Genomic DNA, 19,268 nt, shown 5'->3' with positions numbered 1-19,268 from the left:
CTCGAGGTTCCATCGCCCGGATACGGTAGATGGACATATCTTTCGATGGGGTTTTCAAGAATGTTATCAACAATGGATTTTCCATGGAGAATTGGACGAAGTTGTTGTCGATGAGTTAGTCGAGGATAATGAAGATGCAGATGAGATGATCGGCGTCATTAACGATTTCATCTTACCGGCAAATATAGAGGAAGCAGATAAGGCGAATGGCAGTCGAATTGGTTAGTATTACAGTGAGTTGTTCGACGAGATTGAATCAGAGTTGTATCCAGGTTGCGATTGGATATCATCCCTTAACTTTTTGGCAAAGTTGATGCACTTGAAAGTGAAGGGGAAATGGCCAAACATTATTGGGTTGAAGTCCCATGACTGTCATGTGATAATGCAACAATTGCTTACAGTAGGTGTTCGAAAGTTTATACCAGAATTCATATCAGGCACAACCATGGAATTGTGAAATTTCTTCAAACAGTTGTGTTCTAAGACGTTGAACATGGAAGACATGGAGAAAGCAAAACAAGATTTGATTATCATTTTATGTAAGTTGGAGTTGATTTTTCCTCCAGCATTCTTCGATATAATGATCCATTTGGTATTGCATCTGCCTGACGAAGATATATTAGGAGGCCCCGTATTTATGCGGTGGATGTATCATTTCGAAAGGTAAATGAAATTTTTTAAAAACTATGTCAGGAATAAAGCTCGTCCAGAAGGGTCTATAGCATAAGGATATGTTGTGGATGAGGCTTTGACATTTTGCTCCATCTATTTCAAAGGTGTTGAAACAAAATTTAACCGTCCTGATTGGAATGAAGATATAGTTTATGTCCCACGACAACTTTCAGTGTTTCAATCTCAATGTCGTCCACTTAGTAAGAGACACCCAATGAGTTAAGTTCAGGGGACCCGCAACATAGCTGAGTGGTTCATTCTCAACAATTCTCCTGAAATTCAATGTTATTTGGAGTAAGTTCTTTAATAAAATTAAATTTGGTGATATTTAACTGTTATCATTAGTTATAATATGTCCACCATGTTAATTAACAGTGAACACCTAATCGAGATTTGACAATGTCCTCTATCTGTTAATCATGGGAGTTACATAATAAAGAGTTTTGTACATGGTTTCATAAGAAGGTATTTTGTAATTACCAAATGATTTACTCAAACATTGTATATCGTTTTATTGTCCAGTATCTTAAATTAAGTTTAACCTATATATTGATGTTTAAGTTGCACCAACTCGGGTCGCCTGACTGCACAGATGAATTACTAGTTTTACCATCTGGGCCAGATTTTCTTACCTATTCCTACCAAGTGTAACGCCCTACTACCTTAGAGCTGTTACTGAGTGAGTTTAAAACAGAAATTGTGCATTTAATTGACTCTAAGTGGTTTCTAAAACCAAAAGTGTGAATAAACCAGAGTTTAAGGCTGTACTCTTCGAAAATGATTAGTTTCATTGAAAACGTTAAATGTAAAACATCTGGGATCCCAAAATAAGGTTTACAAAATATTTACAACTCAAAAATAGATTTACACTTGATCAGTTATCAAAAGAATGATTTAATACAGCCATATACAAAATGCCCCCAACCAAAGCAGTCGGGCAGGCCGAACATGTACGCGCCGCCCCCACGCTCTCCATACTCATGGCCGGTTGACTGACTCCTTGCTTTTACCTGCCACACGGAGCACCCGTGAGCCGAAGCCCAGCAAGAAAACCCAAATAGTACATAACATATGCAAATCATATAGCTGGCATAATTCACTGATAAATAGGAAAACCATCATAATAAACAAGTACGGCCAAACCGCCCCAGAGGCCTTACCAAAGCCTGGGGTTTCGATTCTCACCGCGAGGATAGCTCATGTATCCCTTGGGTCCCACCCTGAATATAAGCATCCCACACTACACCAAACACCCATTACCATAACACATCATTATAATAGTATTTAAAAAGAGTTATTGTATATGTCAAAAATTTCAGGCGGCAAATTAAAACAAAGTACCGCCAAATGACTTAAGTTTTTTCAACCCGTGTACCCATTTCCCCTATACCCATTTCCTCAATCTTTCTTCAGCCTTTCCCTTCCTGGTCTCTTGGTCCCTTCAATCTTCAATATTTCTTCAGTCTTTCCCTTACTGGTCCCTTCCTGGTCTATCTCTCTCGGCATTGGCCCAATTAGTTTGGCTATTAATATCTTCTAGGTGAGTCTCTTTTTCCTACTTTCGTCTATCTCTTTCGTTGTTTCTCACTAGCTGCTTCTTTGGTCCTCCGATTCGCTAATTTCTGTGTGTTTTGTTTGGGAGTTTGGGCTTTATGGTTTCAGATTTGTCGTTCATTTTCGATTCTAGGGTTTGTTTGTTGATGTACTTAAAGGGTTTTAGGTTTGGATTTTTGAGTTTCCATTTTATTGAAGTCTTATTTTGATCTATTGCTTGTTTGGATTGATTCGTTTGTGTGATTGGGTTTCTTGGCATTGATTCAATTATCGATTAGCGCTCACCATTTGTTGAAGCACGCTATGTTATCGTCTTAGAATTTTGTTGCGTTAGCTGGTTCCACTGTAAGTGATTTAGGTGGTCTTGCTTCCCATGGTGTTTTACAGTCAAAGGTAAGTAGTGGATTTGAATTTTGCTTTTACTGGTTTCAAATTAGGCTTAAATTTAATTTTGCTCAAAGCTAACTTGGACGCTTCGGCTGCTGAGAAAAATGTGTGTGAAGAAGAATACGTTAAATTTTTACAATGGTGAGAAGGTTTGGGATATTTGAAGAAAAAGGTGGAGGAGAATATAGTTTGATGGATGATGGGCATGCTTTGTTTACTATTTTTTTAAAACATTTTCTGGTAATTGTGTCTTTTATTGAATGTTTTGTCTTTAGTTCTTTGTTTATAAGTGAGGTAGAACTTTCGTCCCATCTTCAGGATCATAAATGTTCTCGCATTAGACTTTTCTTTAGTTTTCGTCTACACCTCTCCTAAGTGTTTTGTAGGGATGTATATTGTTTTTCTTTTTGTTATTTCTCTGAAAATGGTATTTTTCTTTACTAAAGGGCTTTTTCTTTGTCGTTATCCAGATCTTTTGGTGTAACTTTCTGGGAGACAGAGACGGCAGGAGTAGCACTGGTCAATCAATTACTCTTTTCTTATTGATACTTTAAATGTTTATGGCATGGGAGATTATGTGAAGAAATAAGTTATAAGTTCCATGTGAGAGATGGCATTTTTTAGGAATTTTTCTAGTGAATCAGTTTCCCACAGTGACCTGGAAGAAAAAACTCAGGGAAAAATTGTAAACAGAATTCATAGCTCAGTAGGGAACCTGATTTATCCTGATGATCCTGATGATGGCAGAAGATGATCCTGATGATGGCAGAAGATGATCCCGATGATGTAGATTTTGAACCTGATTATGGCATTACAAGTGAACGCACATTGAAAAAGGTTTGCGACTATTGCGATGTACCATATTATTTCATTCATGTGATTCTTTTCTTGCTTTTATGCTCCTCCTAAAATATTGGATTAAGCAGCCAAATCCTGGGCATTATGTTTTTGATGCAATTTCTTTATCTTTTTGTCCGATTCTTGACCAGTTTTCATGATATCAAAACCAATAGAGAGGATTGCTTTACTTCTATGTTGGAAGCTAATACTAGATGCACGCAAACAACAAATTATTCTTCAGATACTGTCATTAGTTTATGAATTGGTATTGAGGGTTCCCAAATTATTGTTGTTATTATTATTGTTTGGTATGAAATTAAACTAAGATATTAATAAAAATGAAACATTACAAATTAAAGGAACGTGTATGAGGTCATTACAACAACCCAATCCCCACCATAATCTTCATCTTAAAAACCACGGCAGCTTCTTGGAGCAGCCTGTCCAACCTGAACTTTGACCATAAAGATAGTGTAAATGTGCAATGAACAAAAATATGATTCACACTTTCATCTTTTGTTTTTACAAAGAACACTCCAACCCAAAAAAGATAACGGTTAGAACTGTCTATCTGTCTGTGGGTTATGATATACAGTCTTACCAGCCATGTGTGTGTAATCCCTCACCTCGAATCTCCCAAAACTACTATTATCTCAATCTTATATAGCCTCACCAGCCAAACCAACATCCCAATTATACTCAAAACTATCTAGTTCTTGATAACTTTGTGCCACAGAGTATTTGGTTTGTTTGGAAATCTTCACATTGATTTTATAACAGGTGATTTATTCTTCAAAGACAACATACCAACGCCTGTACCTGCTTGTACTCTAAGTTGAGAAACCCTCTCTCTAGCAATAAATGAACAGCCCTATCTTAATGCTATCCAAACTTGTATTTTTATTAATTTTTTTATTTTTGTTTATATTAATGGTTTCTTATAACTGGATCAATGATGCCACTATAAACTTTCTAAAGGAAGGCCTTGATTTTCTTTTACTCTGGGCTATGATTCGGCCATCGTTAAACATTTCATCTAGTTGTAGTATACCAGGTACCTTAGCTGGCTTGCTGGGTAACAATTTCTTTATTTGAATGAGGTCTAATTTTCCTTTGATTTTTTTGTTTTGTTGAATAATTGGTGAATTAATCTCAATGTAGTTTTGGTTTCTTATATTTGTATTAGTCTCGCCACAGTATATTTTCTAATGGAAGGTCCCGATTTCCTTTTTATCGTGCTATTATTCAGCCCTTGTAAAACCTTTCATGTAGTTGTAGTATACTTTAGCTGGTTTGTTGGGTAACAATCTCCATGTTTCTCTCACTCTATAGTTTGATTTTCTATGGACTTTTTTCTTTTTTGAATAATTGATGAATTAGTCTTGATTTTGAGATATACTGTTGTCTTTGATATAACTTTTATGTAATTGCTTTTTTATTGTTTTGTCAGGGTGATTCTCATTCTTTGCCTTGTAACTCATTGATGCAAGTTTTGTTATAAAAAAACAACTATTTGAATGCGCAAACCCCTTTGGAATAATTTGTAAAACTGTTATTGAAATTTGATAGAGGTCCTTGCATGTATAAATGGGTGGTGATTTCGGGTTTGTGTTTCTGACGCTAGATAATCATGATTGATAAGATTTAGTGGATACCCTTTTTTGCTGGTATATGATTGGCTTCTTAGGCTGTAAAATATAATTGACACCTTGAAATAGTTTTTTTTTAAATGTATTTATATTAATTTTAATTTATATATATTAGAGATAGTTATTTAATAAACTTGCATCATATTCTAAGTATTTCAGTTTTTAGTTCATTTGGTTATCCCTTGCTATTATTATGAAACACAACCACTCACATATTTGTATGTTCTTTCTTAATCATTTTTTCTCACTTTTAAACTCCTTTCATTTATTTGTATTAATAAATTCTTAAGTTGAGGAAAATGGAGTGCAACTTATTTTTTTCTGTAACTATTCCTTCTAAGTTTGGGAATTTGGTGAACTTGGAATACTTGTGCATATCCCTAATATTTTCAAAGTAACCATTTGATTATAATGTTAATTTTATACAAAGTTAGATGTAGATGAATGTTAATTTTATACAAAATATAACTATTTTGTGTGTATTTTTAGGTGGGAGCAAGAATGGCATAATCCTAGGCTTGGGTATGATTTTTGGTACAAAAACAAAACACAAGACCATGATAAGTTCAACCCAAACTCAAGGTTTGTTTTTAAAAAAAAAAAAAAAAAATCCATGCTTGAGTTCTACTACTCATGGTTTCTCTTTTTTATAACGCAAAGGCTCCTCCCTTTAAGCTTATGATGTTCTCTATATGTAGGCTTTTGAAAACCTTGACAAAGTGTTATAGTGCTAACGGAAAGAGTCTTTTATGTCCTTCATTATTGGTCTTATTTGACGTACTATTTTTTTTAACAATGTAGTTTGCAGTAAATAGCTTTCATTTACTCATATGACACTAACTATATATATGAATTTAAAAGATAAAATTTTACTAGTGGAATGTATGGAAATGATTAATATAGTACAAAAAAGTTGCACAAATGTATTAGTTTCCTTATTACAATATGTTATAGATATATACTTCCACAAACAAATATATACCTCTGCTTTTTATCATCTTTGTTTTTTGCTCAGTCACATGATGATATTGATAGTTATTTATGTTTATCTTTTACTTTTATCCCTAAATCAGGTACAAGATATAATCCACAATAAGAATGGGAAAACAGTGGCAATGCTTCATTGGAGACTGTTCTAGAAAGGGAAAAGGATTCAAGTCATTGTTCTAAGCTCATCTTCTCTAGAACAGGAGTAAGTTGCCAATTGTCCGACAAGATATGTCCTTGATGCTCTTGTGAAACCATGTAGATGTTATAATGTCATTACATTGATAACACATTATTTTTAGGATCTAAGTTTGGTATTTAATTTGACATGCAGGAAAATCTATCTCCAAAAGATTCAAGGCACAAACTTGATGAAAGGTATCTAGAAAATGGTAAATATGAAATGGAAAATTTAGAAGTTACAGCAAGTACAGCAGAAACAGGGGTAAGTAAAGTATGTATACTTTCTGCGACATGATGATAGTGATAGTGTTACCAAGAAGATGAGGTTGAAAAATACATATATTTTTTCATTGATTTTCCACTGATAAGAAAGCTTTAATGACTGTTTCTTAATTGTAACGTTAATTTGATTACTATAATATTTAGAGCTAAATGGCTGTTTGTTTTTAATTGAGTGTTGAATGTCCAATATATTTTGGCTTTTATTTTGCTTCTTGCATCTCACACTAGCCAATTTTGTTCCTTGATTATGTGTGTAAATATGTATATATATATAGATATTGACTATTGTAATAGTGAGTTGTGGCCTTCGATTTGAGTTGTTTGCTACTATAAATGAATTCAAGTAATTTCATTGCATTCATAGATCTTGTACTTACGTGTTTTTTTGCTGTTATGGATTCCCCTCTATTTCATCAGATTTAGAAAAACTGTAAATCTAATATTTGTGTGCTGTGTGTTACTTTCGGCCATGTGCTGTGTGTTACTTTCGGCCATGTGCTGTGTGTTACTTTCGGCCAAGTAATTTCATGGCCATGTGCTGTGTGTTACTTTCGGCCCCACGGCCGTACCCGGCCTACGCCGCACTCGGCCCTTGCCGTTCATTTCATTAAAATCACACATATAGTACATTCGAAATAATCATTCACACACATCATGATTCATTTAAGGTTAAACATTTGCACATAATACAATTTGGGGCCATGCCCTGAAATCACACAGTAGGGCCATGCCCTATTCTCGGGTGTTATGGTTTTCTTACCTTTAGATTCAGTAGCCTTGATCAACCTGACTCCTTGAGCACGATCTTACCCGAGCCCTAGCGCCTACCTAAGCAAAATCCACAAGTCAAAGTCATCACCAATCCTCAAGTCCAAAACCTAGCCTCGGGACTAATCCCGAGCCCCCGGGAAGTCCTAGATCCCCAAAACAAAGTGGCGGAATCAAGCCCCGAACCCTAGGTCAAAATCCCTTCACAAAAGCCCAAAAATCCCCTCTGTGAACAGTGCAGCGCTACAGCGCTCAAAAGAGGGCGCTGTAGCGCTACAAGCAGAACCACCCTCACCAGACAGGGGCTAGCGCTACAGCGCCCCCTGCCAAGCGCTGTAGCGCTAGTTGCAGCAGACCAAAACCAAAAATCGCATCTTGCGATTTTCTTCCCCCATTTCGACCCCAAACTTGTCCAACTCTTTCCCAAGCCCAAAAACAAACTTATACACACCTCACACTCATCCCAAGCACCCCATGAACTCAATCCCAAGCTCAAGCAACCCACAACTCAAAATCTAACTCAATGAACCCATAAACCAGAAAATCACTCAAACAACAAGGATAGGGTCTTAGAAATCATACCGTGGGTGGAATTTTGACCTTGAACTGAACCCTAGACCTCCTTAGCTTGCACCTTCACAACCTTGACATGTTTTCCCCAAAAACCCCATCCATTTAGCTCAAAAACACAGCTCAAAACCAGCAAAACCCTAAAACCGAAAACCTCAAGAACTTACCTTAAATCTTTGATGTGATCTTGCTATTCCCTTGCCAATCCTCAAGCCTAGCTTAGGATCCTTAATGCTCAGCTAACCCTAGCTTTCCACTGAGCTTGACCTCAAGAAAAATCAAGGGAAATGGTTGGGGGAGCCACAAACCGAATCTCCAAAGCCAAACCCTTCAGCTTTCCCTCTCTTCTTTCTCTTCCTTCTTTCTTTCTTTTCAGCCTATGCTTTTCTCTACAAAATCCACTAAGTATAAAGACCTTTATTTTATCTCTTACAAGCCTAATGACCAAAATTCCCTCCCTTACTAATTCTAAACATTTATGTCCATAAAGGGGCATTTTAGTCATATTACCCAAATTCCCACTAATTCCTCAAGTGTTCCTAATAATTCTCGCTCGCTACCCAATACCGGATTAATCATCAAATATATTCCCAAATTCTCAATTAAACTCCCTAGGCTTAACCCAAGCCTGGTACAGGTTCTCGCTTTGACTTTCCGCTAACCCGCTCATTCTAGGATCGTCTCGAGTCATAGATCACAGGTATCAACATAGTCAGGCCCAACATGGCCAAATTAAAAATACACTCAATCAGGTCTATATGCATACTAATTCACATAGTCATGCATCACAATTAATCAAATAGTCATATAACGTGCATTAAATCATATTCATGCATTAAACTCATAAAAGTCACACACAGAATTCCATTATGCCCTCCAGGCACACTACTCCAGGCCCTTAAGCCTTAATACCGAATTTGGGGTCCTTACACCAAGCTTGTATTGTGAATGGGGTTTGATTTGTGACACATAATCGAGATCAGAATCATTACACAAAATAGTGGAGTATCTGTTGCTGGAGAAAAAAGTTTGATATTTTATGGCCAACTTGAGTAAGTATTGGAACTATCTTATACAGGTGAATATAAAGTAGTATTATTTCGGTGCAAATGGTTCAATACTGATCCGAGCAGGAACAAATCAATCACTAAAAATAATATTACTAGTATAAATGTCACTAGTGAATGGTATAAAGATGACCAGTATATACTTGCTACCCAAGCGAAGCAAGTTTTCTATCTTGATGGTCTGTTGATAGGTCAAGGTTGGAAGGTGGTTCAAGATGTGAATCATAGACATGTTTGGGATATTCCAGAGGCTAATGAAGTCATCACTGATATTGATGTTGTCCACATTGAGAACTCATCAAATTTCATCCTAACTGTCGATTTGGGAGAGTTGATTGTGCAATAGTCTAATGAACTAGCTCAACATGTTGACGTTGTGTCTCGTCCTTCTACTACTAATCAACAAGACCATGATAGTGGAGATGAAGGTTTTATTAATGATGATAATGAGGATAACGATGATGAAGAATGAGGAGCAAATGATAAGGAAGAACTGCTTGAAGACATTAGTGATGACTAATTTGAATCCCATTAATGTAGCTTCAAGTATTGATGATAGTGATTACTCTATGTAGTAGAATTTTGTTATCATAAATGTAACAAAACTTTATGTTTAGAAATAATAATGTGTCTCTTTTTATTATTTCAATACATATTTTTGTTATAAAGATGTCAGCAGATGTCGCACACTCTCATAGTGGAGAGGCAGGTGGTGATCCTCCACCTGATCCTACTAGGATCCTTTCATCTTGTCAGTCAGGTAATGAAATTTAGCATTTTTTAATTTTAAAATATTAAGTGATCGGTCTTTTATTATTTATCAATGTTGTTATTTTGTTCTACAAATAAATAATACAGCTCTGCATAGAGGGCCTGGATGAGGAATGGGTCAGGAACTCGAAAAGGCAAGGCGCAAAGCTGGCAAACCAATTCCAATAACTTTTGACCCAGACACTTATAAGCCATTGGGTAAGCATGGAACATGGTTCACACATTTAGTTAGAAACACCGTGACTAACAAATTGCCACCATATTTTCCAAATTGGAAATCAGTGCCTGATCGATACAAACATTTGCTTTATACCATTGTTAAGGTAAATAATTCAAATATATTTCTAAATAATATATGTTTTGGAGGTACCCCGTTTTACTAATATTTGTTTTTAAATGTAGCATTATTTTGAAATAGCAGAGCAGCCAGACTATGATCATATTATTGAGGCTATAGATGATGGTGCTGGCGTCAAATATCGTGATAGGAAAATACGTAGGAAGGCATACTTCAAGAATGTTTATGGTAATGATAAGAACTTAGAGCAGGCCCTCAACAACCCCCACAGTGGTGTTAATGCTCAAGATTAGAGACAATGCATTGACTTATGGTTGAATGAAAAATCAATTAAATGGGCAGAAAAGAATCAAGCAAATAGGGATTTGATGAAGTATCCTTCTACTCAAGGATCGAAGTCATTTGTGGTGGCCCGTCATGATAGAGTAAGTAACAAAAAAATAAAAAAATTCTTTACTAAAAAACTATTTATCTAATAAGTTGTTTCTTTGTGTTCAGGTGAACCAGGAATCTCAGAATGTACCAGGTTACATTGAAAGCTGGAAGCAATTCCACATTCGCAAGGATAAAGAAGAATTCGTCAATGAGCAAGCGAAAACGGACTATGTAAGACGTATCTTATTGTTTGACCTTAAAATCACTATGATTTGGATGTATTACTAATATTTTTATGTAAAAAGAGGAAATGATGTACAAAGATTTTGAAGCGCAGAGCCAGCAAGTCCTGTCTTGTATTTCTGATGAAGGAAGTTCGGTTCACGAAATGATGATCATGAAAAAAGTGTTGGGTGAACGTCCCAGGCATGAACGAGGAGTTGGTTGCACATTAAAGGGGGAAAATGGCTCCAGTAGTCAATCTCAGACTCGGGCACAGTCGTCGTCATACACCCAGCCTGCTCAATCCAATGATAATAATAACATGATGGGACAGGCGATGGCTAACTTGCTAAGACAATACAAAGCAGACATTGAATTCCTGTCCCAGTGCCTTCCTCCTGAATCCCACCCACCACCTCAAACAATGAGATCAGATGAAGTAACTCAATGGTGGAAGATGTATGCGGCTGTACCTTCACAAGCTCCACCACCGCCTCCACATATGTTCGAAGATGACACGCCTACACATGTTCCTTTGCCAATCCTGCCTCAATCTACATCTAGAAATGACGCGTCTTTGTCAGCACCTCCACCACGATCTCCATCGGCCCTAGTCATTCAGTTTCCAGATGACTTAGACAATGATGATGTGACCAACTTAGGATAGATTATATAGTTATATAAATAGTTGTGTTTATTTGTTTTAATACTATTAAGACAATTATTAATATTAGATTGTATGGATTATTTTCTTATCAATTAATGGAGACTACAATTATGATTATAAATTTTATTATATATTAAATTTTAATTTTTTTTATTTCTGTTACACTATTTGCGACGAAAATATATTATATTTGTGGCGAATTATTCGCCGCAAATAAGAGTTAGATAAGACAAATCACCCATTATTTGCGAATCATAGGACTATTTGCGGCGAATCATTTAAAGTTTCACCGCAAATAAGGGTCAATTACGACCAAATCCAAAATTATTTGTGACGAACATACCACCGCAAATAATGAGGTTATTTGCGACGAATTTTGGGGGCATGCCCTAACTTTTCAAAAAAAAAATCTGAATGTTTTCTCTCCAAAACCAACGCCTCCTTCGAACTTCTTGATACATTTTGGTAGTTTTTCTCTCTTTTTTTTTTATCAATTTTAAGGTTAAAATGATTATTTATATATGTTTATGAACCTTACACATAGTTTTTTTTTTTAAATTTTTGTGTAGATTTTTTATTTTTCAAGATTATTGTTTGAAAACCAAAAAACTTTCTTAGTTTTTTGGGTTTGCTACTTCAAGAACCCACATTACTCAATTACTATAAGTAATGCAATTTTATTAATTTTTATGAATTAAATTTAATTTTTGTGATTTGTTTTATGAAATAGCTATATTTCGGATTTTTAAAATTTTGGTTAGTTTTATATTGATGATTATGTAATTGCTTTACGTTTAAACTTTGCATTTTAATATTTTATTTTTTTAGAATTTTTTTATTATAATTTTTTTATTTTTTGTTAACTTTTTCAATTTTTTTATTAAATTTAATTTCATATTTTATTATGTAAATGGATATATAGATTAATTTATATATTTTCTATAAGTTCCACTTTATTAATTATTTAGTTTTAATATTTTTAATAAATTTATCTTTATATTTTGTTAACTTTTCAATTTTTTTAAAATTTTGGGTTTAATAGTTTGACTATGTATATGTATTAAATTGTTTGTTTTTCTTAAGTTACATTTTATTATTTATTTAGTTAGACTATTTTTAGTATATTTTTCTTTATGTTTTGTTAATTTTTTCAAAAAAAATTATTTAATTTCGAGTTTAAGTATTTAAATGAGTATATATAATTAAATTATGTGTTTTCTTTAAGTTCCACTTTATTGTTTGTTTAGTTAGAATAGTTTTAGTATATTTTTCTTTATATTTTGTTTATTGGTATATTTGAATATGCTTTTTGTTGACGAAATTGTTGGTGAGATCAAGCTTTGGATGATTTTATATTTGAGGTAATATTTTTGACCTTAATGTATCATTAAAATTTTGAACTTAGTGGATGTAGGAACTTAGTGCTGCGATGATATAAGGTTGGAATTATGCATGTTTGATTGATTAATTATTTTGTTGTGTTTATGTGATCAATATATGTTCATTTAAATTTGGGAAATGTAATAGAAATAGAGGAAATGCTGCCCAATTTTTTTTAGATCTAGTAATATGAGAATTATACTTATTTGATTGATATGTTGAATACTTTTGTGTATATTATGTGTTGCATACATGTACGTTTTAAATTTGGAAAATGTGATAGAAATAGAGGAAATGCTGCCCAATTTTTTTTGGACATAGTGTTTCTTTTATTTAATTAACAATTAGGCAATTCATGAACCTAATTATTAATGTTTGTTGTTTTGTTTGTTTGGTTTTTTTTGTTTGTGTGAAATTTGACAATGGATAGAGACTAGATGTCAATATGATACACACCGAAGAAAAAAAGTGTCTATTAAACTAAGAGTTTGTGTTCCTAAAGTAAGTAAATTATTATTTATCTTATTAAAGTTTTGGACATATTTTTATTATAATAACTTGCTAAATATGATACTTACACTTGGATAACTATGTTGTAATAGTGTCGAAACCAAACTGGGTCTACCGAGTGTGGCTATTACATTATGAAGTTGGCTAGAGAATTGATTTCACAGCCTAGACCAAAGACCTACTTGAAAAATGAGGTATCATTATACTCTTTGAATTTTATTTAAACTATCACTTATGATTTTATTTGGATGAATTTTAACTTATTATTTTAAATATTTCTTAAATAGTTTAAGAATACAACACCAGATATGGCTAACGAAATCAACGAGATACAAGATGAGTGGATTGAATCAATTTTGGCATAGCTCAGTTAGCAAATTAGCAAGTTTGGTGAGGAAACTTTAGTTTAAGAGTTTAATGCTTAGAAATTTACAATACAATGTTATAACTATATACATATATCAACTTTGAAATCTAAATTACTTTTGTAGATTTTAATAACAAATGTTAACTATACAAATGTTTTATTGATTTATGGTGTTTTTTTTTTATGTTTACACTACTGTTTTTCTATTTCTACTGTTGTTTTTTTTTTGTTTCTGCTACTGTTTTTTTTTTATCAAATAGGTCATGGGAATTGGTGTAAACATTTTTAGTTTTCCTAGTTAAAACATTATGTGGCAGTTCCTAACTGGACCAAAAAAGTACATTTTTTTAATTTTTATGGCAGTGGAGCACTGTCGCAAATCAGTCTCTACTGATGCAAACCTGACATTTGTGGCAGTGTAGCACTGGCACAAATGTCAAGTTTGCGTTAATGCTCCACTGACACTAATGCCAGACTGATTTGCGTCATGGGATTTCGCGTCACTTTTAAAACCGACACAAAAAATCAATTGTGGCAGTTAGGAGCTGACGCAAATGATCATTTTTGTAGTAGTGAAGCTTATTCTGCATTCTCCTGGGAACTTGTTGCAAGCTTCATTGAGGTAGCACGTTCTGAGCCATCACTTTTGAATTCACAGTGCACACAAATATGTCCACACTCGAGAAATCCTTCTCCTCATATTTGCTATTAGAACATATACATATATATTAGTCATTTATATACAAAGGTAATTAACATAAAGATCAAACAAAAAATCTATAAACTGGCCTGAGAGTTAGCCCATTTTTGAAAGTGTGATGATATAATATGATTCCATCGAACGACAAAAGAGATTAACAATGCATCTTCAACTTTGTATGAAAATAGTATATAAACACAAAAGTTGGGACGAAGTGGCTCCAAAATGGCCAAACAAACAATGATGTGCAGTTTGAGATTATATAGCTACTAATTATCATTTACTAGTAATAAATAAAATATTTTAGAAAAGAAAATGTGTGAAGTGGGAGAAGTTATGTCCCACTACTTTGAGAAGTGGTGTGACACATGGCATCATTAAATAAAATGATATAACAAAATATAAATGAAATGTGCTCTTATATTTCAAAACAAGTTTATGTGACAAATAAAAATATATTAGTACACTACAAAAATCATTACTTTTGCCGGCACAAATTTGAGCCAACAAAAGTAAGGAATTGCGCCGACAAAAGTCCACGACGTACCCCCGTTGATAATGGCACTTTTGCCGACGCAAAACGTAATGCGCCGGCAATGGTATCTTTTGGCGATGAAAAAATGTGCCGGGAAAATTTTTTGTCACGTTGTTGTGGAAAACACTTTAAGCAGAGCAAAAATGCGCCGGCAAAAGATGACCCTTTTAGTGGCGCAAAATTGCGTCGGTAAAAGATGTGTCTTTTAGTGGCGCATTTTTGTGCCGGGAAAAGTTGATATATATAGTGAAGATTGAGACTTTTGCCGACATAATTTTGTGCCGGTAAAAGTTTTTTTTAAATAAACTTTTTGATAATATTACTAATTTTATTTTCAATATATTAATATTAATTAATAAATTTCGATTTTAATATATTAATAATTATTTAAATTTTTTTGTAATATTATTTAATTAGAAATAAAATTAAAATTTTATAAATAAATAAAAAAATACTACTATTAATATTTATTGTCTCCACCAAACATGAAAATATAAAAGTAGTTTAGTAAATTAAATGTCTAAAAAATTAAACTTTAAATAAATAATTTTTTTTTATACAAATGAGTACTGCCCGCCTCATCATCCCCACCCACGCCAGCATCATCGTCCTCTTCCGGATCCTATTCTGGTAAGTCGACAATAAAACCAGGAGCCAATTCACCAACCTGCTTCAATAAAGCACTAAGCAGGACATCTTGACACCGTTGACGACTCTCAAGTTTAGTCGTATACTTCTTTATGTTATGATTTTCTAGGATAATGTCCTGAGTTTGCTACAAAATGGTGTCCACTTCAGGTGGCAATTGCCCATCCATTTGAGAAGTTGACGAAGATGCTACCCTCTTTGCGCCAATTGCCTTCAACCTAGGCAACCCTCGAAACCCTTTCTTATAACGCTAGCGGGGTCCAAGGACATCCGTGACAATATCCATATCAAGCGGGAACTGATCGTCGACATTATCGCCGACACAAGAAGTAGCAGATGATACAGGGGTCGTACTCTGCGATGCTCGACGCTCGATCATTTCAATCTGCACAATAAAAAGCACGTATCTCAAATTCCAATATAACATTATTTGAAAACCTAACTTATAAATTTTTAATATAACAACATATAAAATATAACTTTATTATCTATCTGCCAACATCCTATCATTAATGACTGCAGACCAGTGATTGAAAAAGAATGTAATTAATTTTGTTCTTGTATCAGGGAGCAAGTGGGCTAAAGTAAATTTGGTCATGAAAATCCATATCTAAATCAAAATCATGAAGATGTTGTTGATATATACAGTAAGTGCAGTTAATTCAATTAATGGGGAATTTACGTCTCTAAACATATACATTAACTATATTTGCATGTTTTTTATTTAGATATAGATTTTCATGACCAAATTTACTTTAGCCCACAAGCTCCCTGATACGGGGACAACATTAGTTACATTCTTTTTTTTATCTTAGTCCACAATCATTATTCATAAAAATATTGGCACATAGATTATAAAGATTTAATTGTTAAAACTTTAATTAATAATTAATAAATAATTACTGATTGACACCAACCAATTAATAATTAATATTTATAAATTATTTACTAAACTTTTTTAAAGTTAAATGATCATAAATTAGTTAAGGTTATGCAACTTACATGTTTTGTCGCCGCTACATCACTAATCCACTTATCCTTCTTCTTGTGGAGGCGCTCGAATGTGTCGATCATGCTCGGAAGCTCGCCAGTAGACAAGTCCATCTAAAAAGGCAAATTATTTAAACATTGTTACCTTTATGATATTTTCGTAAATGTAAGGATATAGGTTATTATAATTTACGTGATCATAAACATGAGCAATGATGGATTTGGAACCGTGTCCTCCTGGTATGGTCATTTTTGCTCGAGCTTCTTTATTTCTCTTCGATATACGCTTCAAACAGAAAATAGTACTCATTAATGTACAATCTACGGCATACCTGCTGAGAATCAGAAGCCCAAAAATTGCATAGAATTGTCCAATCAAAAGAAGTAATCGACCCAAAAGGTTTTGACTTCGCTCTCTCGTTGTCCACCTCTCCTCCAACCTCTACCCAGTGTTTATTCATCGTGTGGCGCCAATCAGTCAGATGCTTTTGCATATGTCTTACCATGGCATCGTTGATTACTGGATTGTCTTGTGGATAAATGAATTTGTCCTAAAATCACAATTATATTTGGAATTTGTTAAAATATTATGAAGATAGACAAAATCTTTAATAGTGAGTTATTAAAGGTCTAAAAAATTCTTACAGATAGCCTATGTCGAATAACTTGGATATCAGCTGGTTTTACTTGTTCCCAAGCTAGTGTAGTTGGGGGTACGGTGTTACGCAAATAACGAGCCATGGAATTGTTGAACCACTTGCCGTGCGTTTGAATAGCTTTTCCAGTTTGTGCATCAAACTCTACTTTCAGATGGCTAACTTTTTTGGTGGCCAGTTCTTTCTCGATATTGGCACCGTAATAAGTTCCCCTGCCCCTCTTAGAGCCACCACCTTTGTCATTACTTGGTTCGGCCATTCTATATTAAAATATTCATTAATTAACTAATTCAAATTATGTATGTCTGTTGTTTTTTGTTATAAAATTAACATTTTATTACTTATGGTATTTCCAAACCTACCCTATTCCGACCTAGTGGATCCCTTAGAGATAGTAAGCAGTCATGTAGTTCTCCACATTTTTTCAAAATGTTTCTCAAACATCTTGAAAAATGAGGAGCAGTACATGAATACATTGGCTATCCCCAAGGCATCCACTAGGTGCATGTCTATTATTTTTTGTTATAAAATTAACATTTTATTACTTATTGTCTTTCCCAACCTACCCTATTCCGACCTAGTAGATCCCTTGGAGATAGTAAGTAGACATGTTCTAATACCCATTTTTTCAAGATATTTCATCAAATATCTTGAAAAAATGAGTACCAGTTCATGAATACATTGACTATCCCCAAGGCATCCAATAGGTGTATGTGTACCTATATCTGATACTATCATTAATTAATGATAACAAATAAAGTTTTCATTGAATTAAATAAAAAGTTACATACATTTGTTCAAATTACATATCAGTGTCCTCATTATCACTAACTACAACATCATTACGGACACCACTATCACTATCACTATCACTATCACTATCGACTAGAACATTGTCGTCATCCTCATCGTCTTCATACTCGGCCAACGTGTCGTCTTAAAATTCAACTTCATCATCGACAACAAATTCATCTGAACCTTCGCCAACCAAATCATCGACGTTGTACACTTCAGTGCCATTGACATCAACTTGATCATATTGAAGATTATCAAAAATTGGAAGTTCTACCCACAACTGAAATGAAGAAGAATTAACTTCTTGCAATATTAGTATATCATTTGTGGTCTCAGTATCATCAACATCGGAATTTGAGAAATCCATACATTCCTTGGAATGTATTCATTAACGAGCCTCCATTCATCCCCATTTTTCACATCTCGAAGATAATACACAAACTTTGGTGAGATGCGAGAACGAAAGGATCATCTTTATAACATTCTTCTTTCACATATACCCTCGTAAAATTGGATTCCACTTTAATTTTAATTGTATTGAACCATCTACACTTGAATAGGACAACACTGTAACCCATCAAGTATGACAATTCAATTACTTCTTCCAAAACTCCATAGTAGTTCACTCCTTCCTCACTTGGCACCATTACACCACAATTTTGTGTTTTAAGCTTCATATCATGACCATGAATCACAAATTTCACACCATTCACTATCGTCCCTGGATATGAGAACACGGTCCGCTTGATTTGTTTGCGAGAGCATACAATTCATTATTCACTTCAGTAGGTGTTGACTCATGCAAACAGTTCACCTATCAACATTAACATTGAAAGTTAGTTTTGGATTGATTAAGTGGGGTTTCAGAAAATAATTGACTAATATACATACTCTTTCTTTGAACCACTGAGGAAAATCAGCTTCTTTTTGAACTTCAAGATTCGAGCCCCCTTGTCTTCTTAATTCATCCATATGCTCACTACAAACGGACAACAATGTTATGATTTTTGCCTTTACTCGGTATATAAACCAAAAAAATTTATTGAAAAAAGACTAGAAAACACATCTAAGGTACTCCTTAATTTTGGCACAATTGTTCAAGACATACCACTAAGCCTTTTGCTTTAACTGCGGATTGAGGAGCATACTTGATTTCTTACCAAATGGACGACCAACAGCCTTATAAATAGAATATTCTCGATTTGGTTGGGATTCAACGTGATCTTCATTCCTCTCAGGTCGATTGAATCGAGTCTCAACCCCCCGGAGGTACATTGAGCAAAAGGTTAAGGCCTCGTTGACCACATAAGCTTCTGCGATTGAACCTTCCATACGTGCACAATTTCTTACATACCATTTATAAACCGCCATCGAACGTTCAATGGGATACATCCA

General features: G+C 34.2%; 1 long non-coding RNA gene across 6 annotated transcripts; it reads left to right on the top strand.

Annotated features, from left to right (window-relative positions):
• Positions 1-2,340: 2,340 nt before the first annotated feature.
• On the top strand, positions 2,341-11,407 carry LOC133801347 (uncharacterized). Of its 6 annotated transcripts, XR_009876838.1 has the most exons (8): positions 2,341-2,619; positions 3,084-3,132; positions 3,361-3,450; positions 5,592-5,684; positions 6,176-9,719; positions 9,818-10,053; positions 10,133-10,453; positions 10,527-11,407. It is a non-coding gene; the product is annotated as an uncharacterized LOC133801347 (long non-coding RNA). The 6 variants fall into 6 exon arrangements; XR_009876836.1 differs by lacking the exons at positions 2,341-2,619; positions 3,084-3,132 and having other exon boundaries at positions 3,143-3,450; positions 6,176-6,294; positions 6,424-9,719; XR_009876839.1 differs by lacking the exons at positions 2,341-2,619; positions 3,084-3,132 and having other exon boundaries at positions 3,143-3,450; positions 10,527-10,634; positions 10,741-11,407.
• Positions 11,408-19,268: the final 7,861 nt, after the last annotated feature.

Source organism: Humulus lupulus, chromosome 9 (assembly GCF_963169125.1).
Source record: "Humulus lupulus chromosome 9, drHumLupu1.1, whole genome shotgun sequence".
Classification (NCBI taxonomy): Eukaryota; Viridiplantae; Streptophyta; class Magnoliopsida; order Rosales; family Cannabaceae; genus Humulus; species Humulus lupulus.
Note: the sequence above shows the minus strand (reverse complement) of the source record. Positions and strands in the feature narration are given on the sequence as shown.